Genomic DNA, 20,823 nt, shown 5'->3' on the forward strand with positions numbered 1-20,823 from the left:
TAGGTTTAACTTCTTATTATTTTTATCATGTCTATTTTAACTTGAAAATTACTGTATTCGTGACTAGAATTACTCGTAACGCTTGTGAGTAGTCTAAATCCTCACCAAACCGCATGTCTTGCCTATAAATGCCAATTAACGCAAACGCTTCTGTCAGAAACAATCACTGAGGCTCTAGGTAAGCAACTATCAAAGTTGCTTACCCAGATTCAAAAATGTCAAAAAACGCCTTCGTTTTATCCAATCATCACTCGTTTTGCAAAACGGCACCATCTGCTTAGCCCAGTGGTTCCCAAACTGTGGGCCATGGCCCACTAGTGGGCCACGAAGACGGTTTCAGTGAGCCACAGAGTTATTTGTAATTGAACTTATACTGTTCCTGTATTGTTAACAATTTCTAGATTTTTTATCGAAAAATTTATCTGCTATTCTTAAAACTGTCTGCCACGGGGAAGAATTGTTACGTAACAATGAGTTTTTAGGCTTGCATGTGCCAGAAATCGTACTAAAAAACAAGCGTTCTTTATGTCGTGGACTGATAGTTGTGAGGTGCAGAGCGAAGGAGAGATTGAATAAAAATTTGCAAATCGAGACATGCTAAACAAAATTACTAAATACTAAATTATTGAATGGCAAACAAAAGAAAGTATGATGATAGTTACGTTAAATTTGGATTTACTTCGTTAAATGATCATGGAGTCGAAAAGGGACAGTGCGTAGTATGCTACCGCGTCTTAAGCAATGAGTCATTAAGACCGAGTAAATTGAGAAATCATCCTGAGTAGAAGAATAAAAGCATTGAGTATTTTAAACGACTAGAATCTAGCTGTAAACGTCAACGACTTGACAAAACTGGAAACTTTCAACAAACTGATCAGAAACTTACAGAAGCATCTTTCGTTGTTAGCCAAATTATAGCTAAGCAGAAAAAAGCTCATAATATCGCTGAAACTGTTGTTAAACCGTCTGCACTGGCCATGACGAGAATTGTCCTGGGTGATAAACATGAGAAAAGTCTCAAAGCTATTCCTTTATCCAATAACACAGTAAAGAGACGAATTGCAGCAATGTCAGAAGACATTAAGGAGTAATAACTGAAATAAATAAATCTGCTTTTGGTCTATTCGCCATCCAGCTGGATGAGTCTGTCGATGTATCTTCAGTTTCTCAACTTATGGTTTTCGTTCGCTATGCAGTTGACACCTCTGTAAAGGAAGAATTACTCTTCTGCTGTGCTTTGAACACCAGCACAAAAGCATCAGATGTAATGGAAAAAGTCAACCATTTTTTTAATGAAAACGGAATATCCTGGGGACAATCTGCGTGGCGTGTGCACTGACGGTGCTAGGGACGGTACATTACGGGACGCGCAACTCCGTTGTTCCTTCAACATTAGAAGGGTCAATTGCCAATTTGACAATTTTTTTACGCTTTACTGCTGGCTTGCTTTCAACTAAAAACCTTAAATTACTTTAAAACCAACTTACCTCTTTTTATATAACCCATAAAAAGTAAAATATTTTGTAAATTACAAAAAAAATGTAACCCTTCTAGTGTTGCGGATAAGCCAAAAGCGGATGAAGTTTCGCATCCCTATGATCTACAATCCCTATGACGGTGCACCTGCGATGCTTGGTTCCAAAAGTGGATTTAAGGCACTTGTGCAAAGAAAGGCTACTGGCGTTATGTTTACTCATTGCTTCATTCACCGTGAAGCTCTGGCTTCTAAAACTTTACCAAGTGGTCTCCAAGATGTGCTTAACGTTACTATTAAAATAGTAAATTTTGTGAAGAGCAGCGCTTTGCACACTCGTCTATTCAGAAAACTTTGTGAAGACATGGAATCTGATTATAAAAACCTTTTGTTTTACACAAAAGTTCGGTGGCTCTCTAAAGGGAACGTTTTATGCAGAGTGTTTGAGCTCCGCGATGAGTTGGAAATCTATTTAACTGATGTTAGCATTTCTGAGTTAGCATTCCTGAGTTAGCATTTCACTTTACCAATGCAAAATTTATTGCTTGTTTGGCATACTTGGTAGATATTTTTCATTCTTTAAACACCCTTAACCTGAAAATGCAAGGAAAAGAAAAAAACATTATTCAGAACATGGACTTGATCAATGCGTTTGTTGAAAAATTGGTAAACTGGAGACGAAAAGCTCAAAACGGCAATTTTGCCATGTTTAACAACCTGTCTGATATTTACGAGTTAAACGATGAACTAAAGACCAATATTGTTCAACAGCTGAAAGAGCTGGAAAGCGAATTCAAGTCATATTTTCCTGAAGTTAGTGCTGATGACCTATCACTTGCAAGAAATCCGTTTCGACTTTCCCCTGAAAATGTGGAAGATGAATTGCAAGACCAATTGATTGAATTGAAAAACGACTCCAGTTGCCGAGATCTATTCGAAACTTTGCCACTCACGGAATTCTGGCTAAGCATGGCATCATCATATCCAGAAATAAAACTGTACTTAAACAGTTATTGCCTTTCACTTCTACATGGTTATGTGAATCTGCCTTTTCAGCGCTAGTATGTATGAAGTCCAAGCAACGCAACCGCCTTGAAGTTGAACATGACATTCGCTGTGCTCTTTCGACAACTGAGCCAAGAATTTCTAAGCTTGTTGCTAAAGCGCAAGAGCACCCTTCCCATTAAAATATAAATTGCAAAAAGCCATTTTGTTTGTTTTTGTGTTACATGTCATATAGTACAGTAATTAGGTAGTAGAACTTGGCCGATTAGCGTAGTGGTAAGAAACATCGCTATCTGTGCTGGAGGTCTGGGCTTCGATCCTCGGGCCAGTCAAATCAGGCACAGCGCCGCTACTTAGAAAATTGCTAGAGCCTATAGTGCTCGCCCATATACATTACAAGTGTAGCCTATAAAATATTTTGGGTGGGCCACGAACTTTTTTTGAATCAAAATTTAGGCCACGGAGTAAAAAAGTTTGGGAACCACTGGCTTAGCCAATCAGATGTGTTTTGGTGAGACCAGGTGAGTTTTGCTTTCCCAGTGACGTCAATGCATACATTCGCTAGAGCGGCTAGACTAACTCGTCAGAATGGTGCTCGTCACGGTACACAGCATAAGCATCATAATGCCGAAATAATTGTTGCTGTTTTTTGATGTCTCCTCGGCCCTCGCCATGTACTGTACTTTAGCCTACTAGCTTTCATAGTCATGCCTTTGCCCTTTTTACAGCGTTGATGTAACGTTACTTCGCCAATGAACGTTCAGGTGCGGATGCAATATTTAGTTTGTTAAGCTTCTATACGCAGGAGGCAAACTTATCCAGCTTTTTGTACAAATTGCTTGCGGTTGTAATGTTTAGACCTAAGTGTTAGTTTTTGTAATGTAGGCCTAACTGAATATCTGAGAATGAACATTCATGACGAATTAAATATTTAGACAACTATTATTCCATGTCTAACACTGGATTTTGGTCCTGCAACGTTAAAATTAAGATTGTTCATGACTTCTAAACATTAAATGGATGTATGATCACGACATAGGCGAAGCACAATTTGACAGATTTTTATGTTTGATTTGTTTTGAAAATGCTCTCAGAGCGCACCAAATTGGAAGTGTTTTTTAAAAATTTCTGGGGGAGGCCCCCCAGACCCCCCGCTGAAAGTGTTGCCTTTGGCAACACGCCTTCGGGCTTCGCCCGACGGTTACGCCCTTCGTGCCTAGGCCTACTACCTTGCTGCAGCATATTTACAAGTTGCTTTCCCAACGGTTTAAGCCACCGAACGTCACTGGTGTAAATATCTGACAAACGTGCACTTACGATGTAGAGTTTTAGTTTCGATTTTGGTTAGGATGAAAATAATTTTGATAATCGTTGAACTAAATTTTCAATCATTCTTTGAAGCTCAACATTGACAAGAATTTGCAAGGTAGCTTAATAAAATTTGTAACTTTTAGAATTTAGTCTGTTATAAAAGTTATGTTTTCTAATCTTTAAAAGTTTTTTATTGATGTCAAGGAAAAGATGTATTAGCCATGATGTGCTTTGTCGAAGCAACATAACTGCAAAAAGGTAGTCATGTTTCATTTCTTCACAAACATGAATATACACGGTATCAATAGGGTCGTTTTCAGAAGGTGTCTTGCTGTTTTCAGATAGAAATTGGCAAACAACACCAAATCTACAGTAGGCCTACGGTACATAACTGATAACTTTACACAGAATTTACTGTATTGTAGACCAACTTTTACACTAATTGATTTATCTTTTAATAAACCTAATACAGTATTCATTATTACAAACAATTAGTTTGCGATATTTTTATATATTGTTTGTCACAATAAGCCGTATCTGTCTCACATAACATTCCAATCACCCTGCAATGGTAAGCCTAAAAATCTTACCAATTTAACAACGAACCCATTTCTACAGTACGGTAGCCATCCATTATTACGTCAAACCTCCCAATATCGCAAAATGCGAATAAGCTCAACTTCGATTATCTCAGTAATTGCAGAGCCCTGACCTGTTCAATTGCACTTTTGAATACAAAAGGTTTAATACTTGACATCTGTTCGTGTTTTAATCAGGAGGCAATTCGTTTACTGACGGTGCGTTTAGGAGAAAAAAAGGCACTTAAGATTGTTCTAAAATCTAGAGTTGCCGAATTAAAATATCACAAGTATTTGCTCGAATATTTTCAATGAACAGTTAAGCTATTATTGTAGATGGCAACAAGAAATGTAACTTTTAGTGCAATAGGAGGTTACATTTTAATGGGCCTAGATTATCCTCTTGCAGCCCTTTCTGAGATCGACCACCAACATTCACTTGTAATAGAAGTTGCTGGAACAGCTAACAGAAAGCTTGCTTGGCGATTTGACATTTGGATAACGAACTACACGTGACTATATAGATTGATTACGGGCCCACGGATGCTTCCGGCTCACGGGCTTCGCAATTGACTTCATTTCGGCTTTCGGAACTTTTGACATTTTACCATTTATAGTGCTTTTTCTTTTTTCTTTTGAAACTTTGGTGAGTAAGAGTGTAATAATGGAAGAAAGTAAGACCGATGAATCGGCCCTGGAGTTACTGTCGATTAGAAATTGTGAACATTTCGTACAATTTTTTTTTCATTAAATTTTGTGAATTGCAAGGAACTGTCAGATTAACAATAAATTTTGTTTAAACAATTTATTGCAAAAAATACTTTGCATTAGGAACCGATAGAATACCCAGACTAAAGTTATGTCTAACCAAAGTTTGAACAACTTTTGTTGTTTTACTTTCAACTCAAGCATCGAACACTTTTGGTATAGCACGTATACCCAAGCGCAAGATGTCCAACGCTTGCATCCACAATCAAATAGTAAAAAAGCCTAAATTTTCAGTGTATTGCATGCTATTGCAATGTATTGAAATGTCTTAACTAGCTTCAATTTTCTTTTCACATTTCAGAACATTTGAAAAACATTCGAAAATATAAGTGAATGATTTTGCAACTCCCCTAACGTCTTGGTCGGGATAACTTCTAGACCATGGACATATTCTGTGTGCGCTCAGTTTGAAGTGCCGGTCATTATTAAACTTTTCAAGAACACGAATCAAGATCAATTCGAAGTGTAAACTTTTGGTACGTTCTCATTCCGAGATTCTTTTCTTCGCATTTCCTTTCAAGCAAAGGAAAAACGAAACAAAATAGCTTGGAATTCGACAAAAACAAATCGGAATTCTTCATAAAAAACTATTTCAAAATGAAACGAAAATAATATAAGGAATATCGAGTTGAAGTAAATTTTTTTTGTAATATTTTTCTATCAAACAGCAGAAGTTAGAACATTTTTATGATATGTTGTGTGTGGAGGCTACACCGGTATGGTTAACGAAACACAATGCTCGCTGTTCTATAGTGAGTAGTCAGGTAGTGCCAACGCCAGGAAGATCGCTCCTTCTTAACATAGCTACTCTGACAACCAACCAACATCTGCATTGCATATGTTATGCGAACAGAAACTTCAATATTGTGGGTTACACCGGTCTACACGATTTTTGCTGATTTAGAGTAATTTTGGGGTGCTAAGTCCGAATCTGACCTCAGATTTATCCTATCACGTCAGATTTGTAAGATATGATAGCAGAAAATTGTTACCTTTGTCAAAAGTGGAAGATTTGACGTTGCGTTTATTGCACATTGTGCTGTGTCCAGAAATCCAGGCCATGTGGTGCATAAGTAGCTGAAATACACCCACCAACTATAATTTTGATACCGATTTGTTTTCTAAGCAACATTATTAACGAGGCAGTAATAACAAGCTAAAATGGAGATTGAGAGTACAACTGACTCCTTCCCCGTCAATGTTTTGCATGAAACCACAAAGATAGCAGGCCTATGGCAATGCTGTCCAGTAACCTTATTTAGGCTGTTTTGGCCTGTCTAACAGTAACCTTTCGTTATAGCACTGCATATTTTGGTGGTAAGCGCAACGCTAAATCTTCTACTTTTGAAAAAAGTAACAATTTGTTGTTATCACATCTCACAAACCTGACGTGATAGGATAAATCTGAGGTCAGATTCGAATTCAGCACTCCAAAATTAGGAATGAACATTACCGCATTCTTATAGTTACAACAACAATTAAAGAAGTTTGAGAATACAAGGTGAAGAACCGGGATCGCTGAATCCTACTCTAAATCAGTATATTTTTTTGTAGACCAGTGTTAAAACTCTTGTTCAGTTCTTATTCAAAAATTAATTGTTATTCATTTTATGTTCGAGCGCTTCGTCGAAACTTGCTGCCATTGTTGTTTGGCGTCTTTATTTTGCGGATCCGCAGTTAAGAGTATATGCTAGGCAGTGATGTACGCGTAGGCTATACAAAAAGTATTGACGCCGTCAGCGTAAACATTCGAAAAACTATACGCCGTATGCGTCAACGTAACTTGTAAAAAAAGTTGGCAGCGTCAGCGTCAGCGCATACACTAGCGTAAACTCATTTTGTTTGCGTAGTGCCAAACATTCACACGGTATAAACCACTCGAAACAAACAAGTTTTATTTTGAATTTCCACGAAGAAACACAAGCATCTGAAAGTGTTCATCTGACATTTTGGTTTCAGTTCAGTTCAGTTGTTTTTTATTTCTGACCATCATATCAAAAAAACAACACACGTCAACATAGCAAAGGTCGAGAAAAAGGTAGAAGCGACAAAACGCGAACGTTAAAACGTGCTTGTGACCAAAGTAAGTTATTCAGTTGAGAAATTTGGCACGGTCGCAATACCGTCCCTAGGTCGCAACACCTTCAGAAAAATTTAAGATATAAAGGGAAAATAAAAAAAAGAAACTGTTACAAAAAAATAAAATAAACAACATATATTTAGGCTATAGCTTTATTAGCCCAAATAGCTTTAGCTGGTATATTTAAGATTTGTATGGACAGTTGCTATGAAGATCGGCCATGGTGCGTTATCAAGAGTGCTGATGGTCGTAAGAGGAACACGTCTTGATGCGTTTAGCTCATAGCAAAGAAGAGCAAGGCAGACAAAGAAAACCCCACAAAGAAATCCTACCACAGGCAAAGCCATTTCAAGCGCAACGCACCAGGCCTTGCACGAATCACAAAATAGATAGGCTATAACTTGACGACATGAAAACAACGACAAAAACAAACTAGCAAAAACAACATCATCATCTTGCGGAAATTCCATTATACCCAGGGAAGTTATATCTTGAAGATATCAAGCGTGCTTTGATAAAAGTTGCGTTGATAAAGCGATAGTTTTAGACCCCAGTCAGCTAAACTCGTCCACTCCACACTAATCCAACGTTAGCAAACGTTGAATTAATGCAAAAACGACAGGCATCGCCAGCTGGGATGTAGTAGTGGCATGTCACAGTAATATGATAAATTTAGGTTACCGTATGTTTTACACGTTAAACCATAACAAAAGTGAGAAAAAAAAATCCAATTTGGCATCGCTGGAAATAATAATCCAGCTGTTTATGAATTTGTGTCACTGCAAAAGTGACCTAACTTTAAACTAATTATACAAACACCTTTTTTTACTCCAATCCAAGGGTTCTTAACTAGGAGTTGCCGCAACACTAAGGGGTATGATACCTGTTCCTGGAGGGTGTGAAGATGCTGATTCATTAGTGTTAGTTAGAAAACGACGTTGAAACTATGCTCTTGTTTAGCGGGTTTTTGCACAATATTCTGAATGGTAAGCGACTACTACTGTTCAGCCGTTTTGGAAAGGGTGAGATGTCTGAATCGTGATTGCAAGGTGGTGCCAATAGGCAAAATAAAAATTTAGTAATCACTGCTCTAAGTGAAAGCAAATTAAGCTACAGTCACTTCATGGGGTTTGGGAGCAAGGCAGTTACAAATCTGTCTGTGGCCTAAACGTTTAGCTGGATATGATTGGATAGATACTTCTACTAAACTGACAATCTATGTTTCGTGTTACGACTTTGTTGCGATGTGTTGCTAAAAAAAGGTGATTTAATTTTACAATTAATCTCTCCTTAACAGGAGAAGTAATCGATTGCAGCAAACGTAAGCCCATTGAAATTCCTACGCATGAGTTTACCATGATGAGCGTTGCTTTGACTGAATACGAATGGAAGAATGCTTCAGCAATCTGTCTTCAATGTAATACAACAAATCTTACTTTTAAATAAAAATATGATTTAAACCTAACCCCACAAAAAAAATTCAAGCGTTGTATTTATTCAATAAAAATACTTTTGCTTGAAACCCGTGAACAATTCATTTCATAAGCGAGCAAATCAGCCACATTTGACATTGATTCAATGTTTGCAAACTTTGTATCAACGTCATCTGGAGAACTGCTTTGTTGCCGGGTTACAACTGAAGTGAACAATTGTCCTACGGTGCCATCTGTTTACTTCTCTTCGCCACATCTTTGCAACTGTTGCTACATGCTACAAAACTGCTACATGCTAAATTGATTCAATGTCTGTAGACGCTGAATCAATGTCATATGAATAACTGATTTTCTGCCTGCGTGACAACGCAAAGTGAACAATTGTATTGTTTAAATATTTACTTATCTTCGCCTTATCCCTGCATTGTGCAGTTTGTAAGGTACATATGCAGGCAGTGCTGTAGCTACTTGGAAGGGTCATTTGCAGTGACTCGATTATGAAAGTTTGTTGTGTTCAAATGCAACTTTTGTATAACTGCATGTTTACATATTCGCAGGATTATAGAGGAAAATAAACCAGTTAATATTGAAAGCAGAATGAAGTCTAAACTTTATAAAAGTAATCACGCTTTAGAAATCTTGTCAATGTTGAACAATGACAGAATCAAAATGAAAAACTATTGTGATGTCACTTTAACTGCTGGATCTCATGACTTCGCTGGACACAAATGTATCCTTGGAGTGTTCTCAACATTTTTATCTAAAATGTTTTCCATTGAAATGCGGGAAAAGTATGAAGGAAAAGGAAATGTCCAAGGAGTGACTGAAGAAACACTTGAAGCTGTTTTAAACTTTATTTACACTTGTGACATCACAATCACAAGTGAGAATGTGTACAACTTGATAGAAGCAGCTAATTACATGGGGATTCCCCACTTGAAGAAATTCTGTGTGGAGTTTTTACTTGAGGAAATTGATGCAACAAACTGTTTACATATTCGATCATACTCAAAGTTGTATGATCTTGACAAACTTGTAGAAAAAGCAAATTTTGTGATTGCAAACAACTTTGAAAGTCTAATTAGGGAAAAAAAATTCAACGAATTGGAATTCAAGGACTTCAAAGAATTATTTGAAATGGAACATAAGCAGGTTACATCTGAGGAAGATATTTTCCATGGAATGATTGAATGGATCAAACATGACGTCGATGCACGTAAGCAACACTTGACTGAACTTTTCAGTTTATTGAAGCTTGAAAAATTATCTTTGGATTACTTGAAAGATGTTGTCAGCCAAGAAGAACTGATCATGATTTCTAACGAATGCCTCAAAATTTGTTTTCATGCAACACTTTCTAGAATTCAAGTTCAACAAAACAATCAAGCTATTGTTGAGAAACAAAAGGAAGATAAACTTTTTATCACGTTTAATAAAAAGCAAGTATTGAAATATGATCTCATCAAAAAAGAATCAGACAGGCTTTCAAACACATTTTTTGATCACACCAAATTAAGGATCAGTTGTGTGTCACAAAAGTAAAGTTTACGCCATAGGTGGAGCAAATACCAATGCAGTGGAAAGATTAGACTTGGACGACCAGGCGTCAGGTTGGAAGGCATTAACTTCTACAAATGTAAGGAGAGAAAGTGGTGCTTCTGTTGTTTTCGATGATTGTATTTACAATTGTGGTGGACAAAGGGGATGGGGTGCTTCACGATCTGGAGAATGTTACTACATTGACGAGAACAACTGGAACAGGATTGATGACATGAATAAAGGGCGTTGCAACTTTGCCTTGGTTGCCACCAGAGGAGGAATATATGCAATTGGTGGTTTGTACAAAGATCACTTAAACTCAGTTGAACATCACGATCCTCGCCAAGGTGGTTGGAATATTGTTCCTTCAATAAAAGTTGCAAGGTCTGGTCTAGGAGGTGTTTTTCTCAATGATCGATTATACGCAACAGGAGGGTCCAACTACAACAATGGAAACCTCGAATCAGTCGAACGGTTTGATCCACGGAACCAAACTTGGTGCAATGTTGCTGAGATGAATTATGCAAGATCCAATCATGGAGCTTGTGTTTTGAATGGGAAAATATACGTCGCTGGAGGAGGATCAGATGCTGTGGAGGTTTATGATCCAGAGAGGAATGTTTGGAAAATTGAGACAAAAATCCCTGATTTTAAAAACACTCAATTTGTTGTTGGCGTTTAGTTTTGTTGCACATGCCTTCGCCACTGTACAGTATATTGTTTGTTCTATTGACTTATCATAACTTACTAAAATCAACATGTCGAATTATCAAATAAGTTAACTATGTTTTTTTGTTGTTGTGTTTGTGTTATTGAGAGTTATTTTTTGTAAATTTTTTAATTTATTCTTACTTACTAAAATCAACATGTCGAATTATCCAATTGGCATGTTTTTTTTGCATTGTAAATAGTCCAAGCTGAAAAACTTGCAGTTATAAAGTGTTGTTTTAGTTTCGTTTTTGACGAAGATGAAAATGATTTTGACAAATCGTTGTTGAAACAAATCATTTACTAATTTTTTTCAAACTAAACATTGACAAAAACCTGCATGGCGGCTTAATAGTACTTGTAACTACTGGAAGCATAGCCGTACGAGCCAGGGGGGCAGGGGGGGGCAGCCGCCCCCCCTATTGTTTCAAAACGTCGTGAATTCGGGCAAAATCTTGCAATTATTAGGGCAAAAATTGCTAGATATAAAGCTACAAAATTGCATGAATTAAGAAAAGCTATAAATTAATATCTTTTACCTATCAAACTAAGTACAACCTCTTATTTGCACAAGAAATGTGCCGCAAAAATTTTCATTTGGCACACCCGTATTGATGTATTGTATTGCATGGTGATCAAACTGTAGTACGAAATGCATTTAACCAACTGCATTATGCCAATTTGGGCAGCCACCAAAATATGTCTCTATAATACTTTTGTGAAACTGCCCAAATCAAAACGCAAAATTTGCTATATAGCTAATTTAATTAATTTTCACAAATGCATCGTGTTGATTTGGGCAGCTGAAAACATGAAATAATTTTTTTTAACTGGTTAGTCTGTTTATGCAACTGCCCAAATTAGCGTGAGGCAGTTTCCCCAAAATGAACAAATACATTAATTTTTCCGATTTACATAACTATATCGTTTAGATTTGGGCAACAAAAAAATATGAAATTATCTGATCATATATAGTCTATTTATAAAACTGCCCAAATTGGCATGACGCAGTTGCCTCGCATCAAAATTTACAAAGTCTTTAATTTTTTTCATAATATCCATAAATGCATCATCTTGATTTGGGCAACTACAAAATATGAATTTATATAAATCTGATGAATACTTTTATAAAACAATTCGGGTAGGGAGGTCACAGTACTTTTTCAACCATAAACGGACATAGCTAAGCAACACCACAACATTTAACAAAAACATGTTATACTTGTTAAAAGTAATGTTAAGGTGTTGGTTAGCTTTGTTTGGTTACTTTTATAAAAGGTTCTGCTACTATTCGGCGAGTACCCTATTCGGCGATTTTTTAAAAATCCAACGACACCTTCTGCAAATCCGATGATTGAATATTATTCAATATTCAGACATTGAATCAATGTAAATACGTACTGCTAGGCTAATTGGGTTCTTTGAATCCTACGTCACCGTCTGTATGCAAACTTAGAATATAGGCAGTGGCTATTTGACCGGCTCCGGTCTTTGAATCTGAAACACTATTTGACCGGTCATGGCGTATTCTTTTTCTCTTTCAAAGCAAAAGACGAGAAGAAAAAAGTGCCTATATAACTTATATAAATTCAACAATTTTTAGAAGTAGTGCTGCCAGACCTTTTTATTTTTTGTACTAAAATTCGTATCATCAAAACTACTTTATTTGATTGAACAAAGTTTATTTTAACAGAAGTAGTAATGTCTGTGTTTTATTACATTTAATTATAACTTCTTTATTGGTATGAACTTTTTTCAGAATCTGCATGGTCACCCTGAGCCGGTTTCCTGCAATGTTTATTCTTCTGAGTTTTTTATGACATCACAACTGAATATTTAAGTGGCGTTGTTTACTATTTGTGGTGTGTAAAACAATATTTGTTACTCCTACTTACCATACCAAAGTGCAGAAGCATCGAGCAATGCACAAACAAGGTATCTTCAATGATGAATTCAGTATTTCTATCTTGATTACTTTGGTAAGAAATTCTACCTAGCTGGTGATCAGTGGCGTAGCCAGGGGGGGGGGGGGGGTTGGGTATTGCAAAGAGCCAGTTTTGCCATTACCAAACATTCAAATATCTCAGCCAGGAATTAGCAGCAAGAAAACAAAGAGAATTGTAGCTTTATCTCCAAAAAATGCTGAAGAAAACATTATCTTATCCTTTTGCTATGCCACCAGACAGCACCATTTTACAAGAATATTCATAACCACATTTTTGTTGAAAATACTCTCAGAATGCACCAAATTCAAAGAAATTTTTCAAAATGTTCTAGGGGAACCCCCCCAGACCTCCCGCTGCTGGGTGTCGCCATAGGCGAACACGCCGTCAAAACCCCCCCTTTCAAAATTACTAGCTACGCCACTGCTGGTGATCTTGTTATGTTAGTTTTTCACTGTTATCATGCAGCGCATACATTATAGGCCTATTTGGGCAATTTCTATAAAAGCGTACACATTTGGGCAAATTTACGTTCTGCCCCCCCAAAATGGTTTGGTCTCGTACGGCTATGGCCTGAGTACACAGAGGCAGAGATCAATCAGCTTTACCTTGCTGATGTGACTGACGTTTCTCAGCAGGAGGATCGAGTGGGAAACACTGATTGGTAAGCAAATTTAGATATTTGACATCATATACTGCATTCGTTTAGCTTTACTTAACATAAAATAATTAAATCACCGACCGTACCAGGATAAGTGCTCAGCTTTGCATTGCATTTCCCTATGGGTTTGTAAGGCCTTGAACCTACAACACGTTGAAAACAACTTCACAAATGCAACTGAAATTATAAGAAAATGAAATCTTAACGCTCTTAAGTTTACCTTGCCTAATACTAATTATATTGCAAAGTTGAATTTTCCCGTCCCGGTAGCCTATGCAATGAATTATTATATACTAGGGCAATTATTCTTTGGCTTAAAAATTGAAACTTTTGACATTAAAATTTGTTTTGACAAATTTTGACGTATGAAGAACTCGAGTAGTTAAATTACGCATCATTGTACAAAATGCTGTACAACACAGCTGCCGCAAAACGACCTATCAAAAATTTATTCACCTAATTATTTCACCTAATGGCTTATGATTCACAATAAGTAGACAATGGGCCATTTACACCAGTATAAAGTAAGCTAAAAAGGCAAATGTGATCCCATACTTGATTCAAGTGTTGGGTATGAGAAGATAGGTACTCATTGTACTAAGCCTTTGGCACTAAGGAAAGTAAGGTGGCCAGTTCCTTTCTCTCGGCCGCCTTTCCTGCAGCAATTATGCCTACCCAATTTATTACACCCTAGCTAGATGCTTTCAACAACCAGCTTAAGCCGGGAGTCAAACCAGGTTTGGTTGGTTTTGAATCTTTATCCTCGGACTAACAAAGCCTTGATAGGTTATTCCTGGTAGTTTCGCATACTTGTACATGTGGAGGGTCTGCTACTATTCGGTGAGTCCAATTCTTATCCGTTACACCATCCCTCTGCGCCAAAGTAGCATACAAGGTGTAAAATGAAAAAAATTCACTGACAGTGCAACCTCTACGACACCACGACAATGCAGTTTGTAAATAATTTTGACTTTGTGAACAATTTTTGATCTAACGCTACAATTTTGATGAACTTTTTTGACAAGTGAAAAAGTAATCACCCTAATTATTACCAATTTTATATCAACAGGTGTTCATGTTGTCACTGTGTGGCAATGGATGAGCAACATCAAGCTTTGTGCTACTGTGAGATAGATACAGCACGGATGAAAGACATGCTAGATGGACAATTGGACATGCATGATTACATTTACTCTGCTTGTTTGTTAATATATGGCGCTGTTGAAACAAAATAAATTGACTTGACTTGCTATTGCCTTATTTGTTTCCAAGTTATCAATTCCGTTCATTAAAAATAAAGTAAAAAAGTTTTTTTTAGGTTAAATTAAAATGGCCTTAGTAATATGTAAGTCTGCACCTAGTGAAAAATGCACTAAACTATGAAAAGCAATTCACTGTCCTGTTAAATCTACATAAAATCGCTCATTTTGTTGGTCCAAGAAATGTAGCCTATGTGATCAGACGAGCGTGAATTTACACAGCAGCCTATGTAGATTTGGTTGGTTGTGTAAAATCATGTGTATGCCATTTCTTTGAATGCAGTATTTGAACTAGACAAAACATTATTTCATTGTCCAAGTATAAAAACCACCGCTTGTAATCATAGAACCTCAGGTTAATGAGAGAATACCATACAGTTAAATCGCCCGCAGTAAGAAATATTGCTCGATCAGCTTTTATGACGTAGGCTGTACAGTCGCACGCTTCGCTGCTCACGCAAATTCCCGTTTTGACAGCTCAGACAAAACCACGCGCGCAATGGTGGTCAGACCGCAATGGGGCAAAATTTTATTGAAAATCGTTTTATGGTAGCCTATTAAACACAAAGAACATGGAAAGTCGCGAAGTCAGGTTTTTCCTTTAATACCCCTTTAAAATCCTAGATTACAGCAACTCCTCTCTCTGCTCTGACATTGACTACTGAAAGTCCCTTTGCTATGTGTAAAGCTTGAATAAATGCACCATATTCAGTCCAATGAGCAGGATCCTTCGAAAGTATTGCTTCATCTACACCCAACAGCTGAAAAAGCCGTTTTGAATTTAGAGTTGCAAAACTGTTCTAGACCTTTATTATTGCCAAGAAACGCATCTATTTTGACGCTTCATCTCCTTGATGGACGTTCTGCTGTTTCATCTAACATGTTTGCCGTCATTAGCTTTTTCTTTTTCAGACAATCGAGAGTTAAACAAGACTGGTCAGTAGTCACCCTAGGGTACCGTACATCACAAACAGCAAAATCTTTCATTTTGACATCAATTTAACGTCTGCAGATGTTAAGTCAACATAAAGATGGCGGATTTTGCTGTCTGGGATGTTCACACTTAGTCAGGATTTTACGGAATTACCAACGAGAAAAATTGCAGATGTACGGTAGCCTATATGTTCAGTACTTAAAAAGTTAAAAAAATCTATAACTTAACTGGTTAAAAAGCCAAACCGTAAATCTTCCAGCCAAAGACCTTAAAAAAGAGCCAGATTTGAGAAATTTGGCTTGAAAAAAGCCAACCTGGTAACCCTGCTTCGAAGTGTTGGTTTGGTTTGGTGCTGAATCAAGGTTGCCAGATGTTTTTAAAATTCCCAGTCCAGTTGCTACTGAAAAGTCAATAGGGGTTGTGACAAATTTGTGGCAGTGGCACCTGCCACGGCACCTGCCACCAGTTTGCGTGGCACCTGCCACAAGTTTGCGCGGCACCTGCCACTAGTTTGCGTGGCACCTGCCACCAGTTTGCGTGGCACCTGCCACAGTTTGCGCGGCACCTGCCACAATTTATGCGACACCTGCCACCAGTTTGGGCGACACCTGCCCCTAGTTCGTGCGACACCTGCCACCCATTTGCCCAACTGCCACCACCACTTTGCGCGACTGCCGGCCACCAGAGATGTACATGGATTCAAGGCCCATGAGAGGGGGTATGGCGTACCCTTGAGGGCCCAGGCCTGTGATTGTTGGGGGGCCCGAAATTGTGATTTTTCAGTCTACGCGCAGAAATGTTTGGTTAAGACCACCATAAACGACTAAATTCAAGCATAAAAGTTGCTATTCTTTAGTCCCTGGGGGGGGGGGGACGTAATGCAGCAAAAGGGTCCGGAAAGGTAATTGAGTGCATTGTGCACAAACTAGGGGCCCAAAGTGGTGATTTAATGCTTTACGTGCAAAAATTTTCTGTTAAAAGCACCCTAAATTAAATCATAAAAGTTGGTTATACCGTATGCTTCTGTCCGGGGGGGGGGGGGGGGGGGGCATAGTGTAGCAAGGCTCAGCATAGAATCAAAGTTAGCTAGGCAAGTTCACTTTGACAAAGTTATTAAAGTTTTTGCAGGAAAAAAGGCAAGAAAAATCTGTTTGGCTCAATAGCTCAAATGGATTCAGTGAATCAGTGATGTACAAAATACGGTGCTTTTGTAGAATCCTGAATCCGCCACCCTGGTCAATATGACGTCACAAAACGGACGCAACTATTACTGGGAGGGTGAAAAAAGGAAAGTAAAAAGCGGCGGAATGGAGGTGATAAGGTGGAATGGATATGGCTTTTTTGACAATTTTAATACAGTATGTTTTTACAATAAAAACATTACACCACCGTCGAGAGTTCGATACAAGGCCCTAGGATGGCATAAAACTTATCAATTTGCATAAATTCAACTAAAAATTTATCTAATTAAAGTTTAACATCAAAAATATGAAACCCTTGCCACTAATGTGCTGTAGCTTTCTCATACTGCTCGGATTTTAATAATTTTACCATCGTTGGAAAGCACGATCATACATCTACCTGAATCAATTGGCTACAAATCCAAAACAAGTACTATTTTTATCTTGTGATGACATAAACTTCACCAACTTGTACTAATTCTCATAAGCCACCCCCTGTTTGCTGTAATCGATAAATAGTCCTTCCACTAAAAGTGCTGTAGCTTTCTCATTTGTGGTCGGATTTTAACAATTTTGCCATCGTTGGAAAGTACAATTATATATCTACCCGAATCGATTAAACACAAACACAAAGTAAGTACCGTACTAGCTGCCACCAAAATCGGTGGCACCTGCCACAAAAGCAGTGGCACCTGCCACCAAAATCGGTGGCACCTGCCACAAAAACAGTGGCAGGTGCCGCGGCAGTGGAACCTGCCACCAATTTGTCACAACCTCGACTCTGAAAAGTAGCCCTCACAGGAGATGAAACAAGCCCAAAAGTAGCCCTAACTATGACAAATTCGCGCAAAATGTAGTCAAAATCAAAAAGACATTGGTAAAAATATAACGAAACCAAACAAAAAAAACCAAAACTGCTAAAATTTTCCCGCGACTCTAACACAAATATAATCCAATTCCGCGGGAAAACCGGAAAACCGCAGAACTGGCAACTCTTGGAGCTGTCCTGACACAGCTCCAAGATCATCCCATCTTATCATTCTAGGTAGCCACTTTAACAAGTCGAAATTCTGCCACTGAAATTGACTAGAATGCAACCGCCAACCAATCATAAGCTACGGTTTAAGTGACGTAAAAAATGGCGAAAAGAAGATCATAGAAAGCAAATTAAGTGATGGATGTTTTATCAGCTGGTTGGCTTAGGGGTTAGGGCTTGAAAATAGTCATTTCATTGACGCGTGTTCGATTCTCACCACTGCTATTGCTCTTTTTCTTCTGTAATTACCAAATAAAGTTCAAAACAAGCATAACTCTCTGGATGAGTGCCAGAAGGGTCACAATTGGACGGTAGCCTCTTATAACACGTTCTGATTGGTTGGCGGTTGCATTGTAGTCAATTTCAGTGGCAGAATTTCGACTTGTTAAAGTGGCTACCATCATTCTAAGGTAGCCAAACTACGTCATTGTCACATGACTTATTTGGTTTGTTTGCTTTGATGACGTCGGGGTCCTGGAGCTGTTTTAGTCTTTGCGCCAGCCAAAGCGTCATCATCAAAAAGCAGTCATGTGACAATGAGGTACTTCCCTTATCTTAGAAAGCGTTTCCAGTTAACAGAGCGATAAAGTTGGAAAGGTCTACAAATCTAAAGGGATTAATAAAAAAAATGAAAAATCACAACGTTTGCTACATTTCTTATAACGTGAAGAACGAGGGAAAAATTTGGTGGTGCTGCAGCGCCACAGCACCATTACACGAGCCGCCACTGCTTGTTACTGCATGAGAATGTTTGTTTTGCACTGGCTGTTTTCACTTGATCGTTTCATTAAAGTGCCTATTTGTTATGTTTTTTTACAAAAGTATTAATATTTCATAAGTTTATTGTCAACCACACTCGTAAGCTTGCGAGCAAGTGCTGTTCGAGCCATGTTCGCGAGTTCCTCGCGGCCTGGGAGTGTCCAAACGTTTTAGTTAATTTTTGGCGAACAATACGAAGTTGTTACAATCAATTTAAAGTTGTAGGCTAGTGGCCTATGGGACAAGCTTCATCAGCACGCAAGCCGAACGACGTCTCTGCGGCATTCTTAACAGCTCGAACAAAAGTAGAGCGTGGGTTTTATAAGGTGAACATTTTCATAGAATAAACGTTTGAACGCTCCCGGGCGCGAGAAACCCGCTAAGATGGCTTGGAAAGTTTGCAAGCTTACGAGTGGTAGCCTAGTTCACGCAAGACTGCGAATATTTGAATTTATGTCATTACTTGATTGTGGCTACAGTTTGTAGTTATAATATCTAATTGTCCAATGATATTGATGTGCATTATTTTTGTTTTGTGTACATGCTAGCCAAAGTATAATGCACAATACAGCAATAGTCATTGTTTTTCTTATTTTATCCGTTTTCCATGTAACTTTATTATGCAATAGGCAATAAACATATGAAATATTAATACTTTTGTAAAAAACATAACAAATACCACTTTAATGAAACGATCAAGTGAAAACAGCCAGTGCAAAATACATTCTCAAGCAGTAACACGGCATTGTGCAATACGATGTAGACAGCATGGTTAGCCCTTCAGTTGGACGCCAATGGACGGGTAGATTCCGAGTTTCGCATCCGCAGTGTCAAGATATCCCTGCATTGTGCTATTACTAAGGTAGACAACCAGTGAGTGCTGTAGTTCCTTGAAAGGATCATTTGCTGTGACTAGAATATGGTAAGTAAGGGGACTTTTTTAGACTGTGTAATGTTTTCAAGTAAGTAATCAACGCAAATGAAGAACAAGCACCTTCTCGTGGTCCCTCCCGTCAGTACCATATCTTTAAGAAAAAAGATATGCGAAGCGAAGCTTGTCACACTCGAGCAAAACAGGCCCAGGTTCAGCGCAGGGTGGATAGGGAAACGCCCTTCTCAGGGCGCGGCAGCTCCTCTGTCGAAAAGTACCGACGACCCACCGTACTGCAGCTGAACACCGAGGGCATTACGGCCAGCAAGCTCAGCATCATCGAGTATCTGGCCACAAAACATCAGGCCCTCGTTATTCTCCTCCAGGAGACCCACTGCACATCTGTGGATAAGTTGGTATTACCCAACTTCACACTCGCAGGCGCAACCATCAGCAGGAAACACGGCCTCGCCACGTTTGTCCATGAGCAACTGAGCTGGACGCCAATAGACCAGTCCAGTGCCCAATCGGAGATAGAGTGGTTATGGATAGACATATCAGGCTATCACATCATCAATGTCTATAAGCCACCACCCTCACGCTTAACACCAACAGCCATCCCAGTGTTCCCCCAACCCAGCCTCTATGTTGGTGATTTTAATTGCCACCACGTTGACTGGGGATACAACACCACCAACACCGATGGAGAAAGCCTGGCCTCATGGTCAGCCAATAATACCTTCACCTTACTGCACGATCCCAAGGGTGCAGTGAGCTTCTTCTCCGGACGCTGGAACACTGGTACAAACCCCGATCTGGCTTTCGCAAGTGATGACCCCGATAATTGCCAACCGGACAGACGTGTGCTAGAGAAGTTTCCCAGGTCCCAACATCGACCCTCGATTATCACGGCTCTAACGCTCATAATGCCTGTCCCGAGCAAGCCTGTTAGGCGATGGAACTTCAGAATGGCTAACTGGGAGTACTATAGCCTCCTCACCAATGAAGCCACACAGTATCTCCCATCCCCTCACACCAACAACGTGGAAGAAGCCTACCAGGACTTTTGTGATGCAATAACATTAGCGGCAAAACAATCCATCCCCCCGAGGCCTACGAAAGACCTACATACCGTGCTGGGACAAGGAGTGCGAAAGCCTCTACTCCGATTTCCTCCACACCCCTCAGGGCAATGACACCAACAGCTCAGCCACAGCTCTGCTGGCAAGGCTGGACTTAAAGAGGAAGGAGCGCTGGACAGAAGCCGTTGAATCAATTGACTT

The 20,823-nt window shown here is 38.8% G+C and overlaps 1 pseudogene; it reads left to right on the plus strand.

The window, feature by feature from the left end:
- The first annotated feature begins 977 nt into the window (after positions 1 to 977).
- LOC145783630 (protein FAM200A-like) lies at positions 978 to 1,988 on the plus strand (annotated as a pseudogene).
- The last annotated feature ends 18,835 nt before the right edge of the window (positions 1,989 to 20,823 follow it).

Source organism: Aplidium turbinatum, chromosome 14 (assembly GCF_918807975.1).
Source record: "Aplidium turbinatum chromosome 14, kaAplTurb1.1, whole genome shotgun sequence".
Classification (NCBI taxonomy): Eukaryota; Metazoa; Chordata; class Ascidiacea; order Aplousobranchia; family Polyclinidae; genus Aplidium; species Aplidium turbinatum.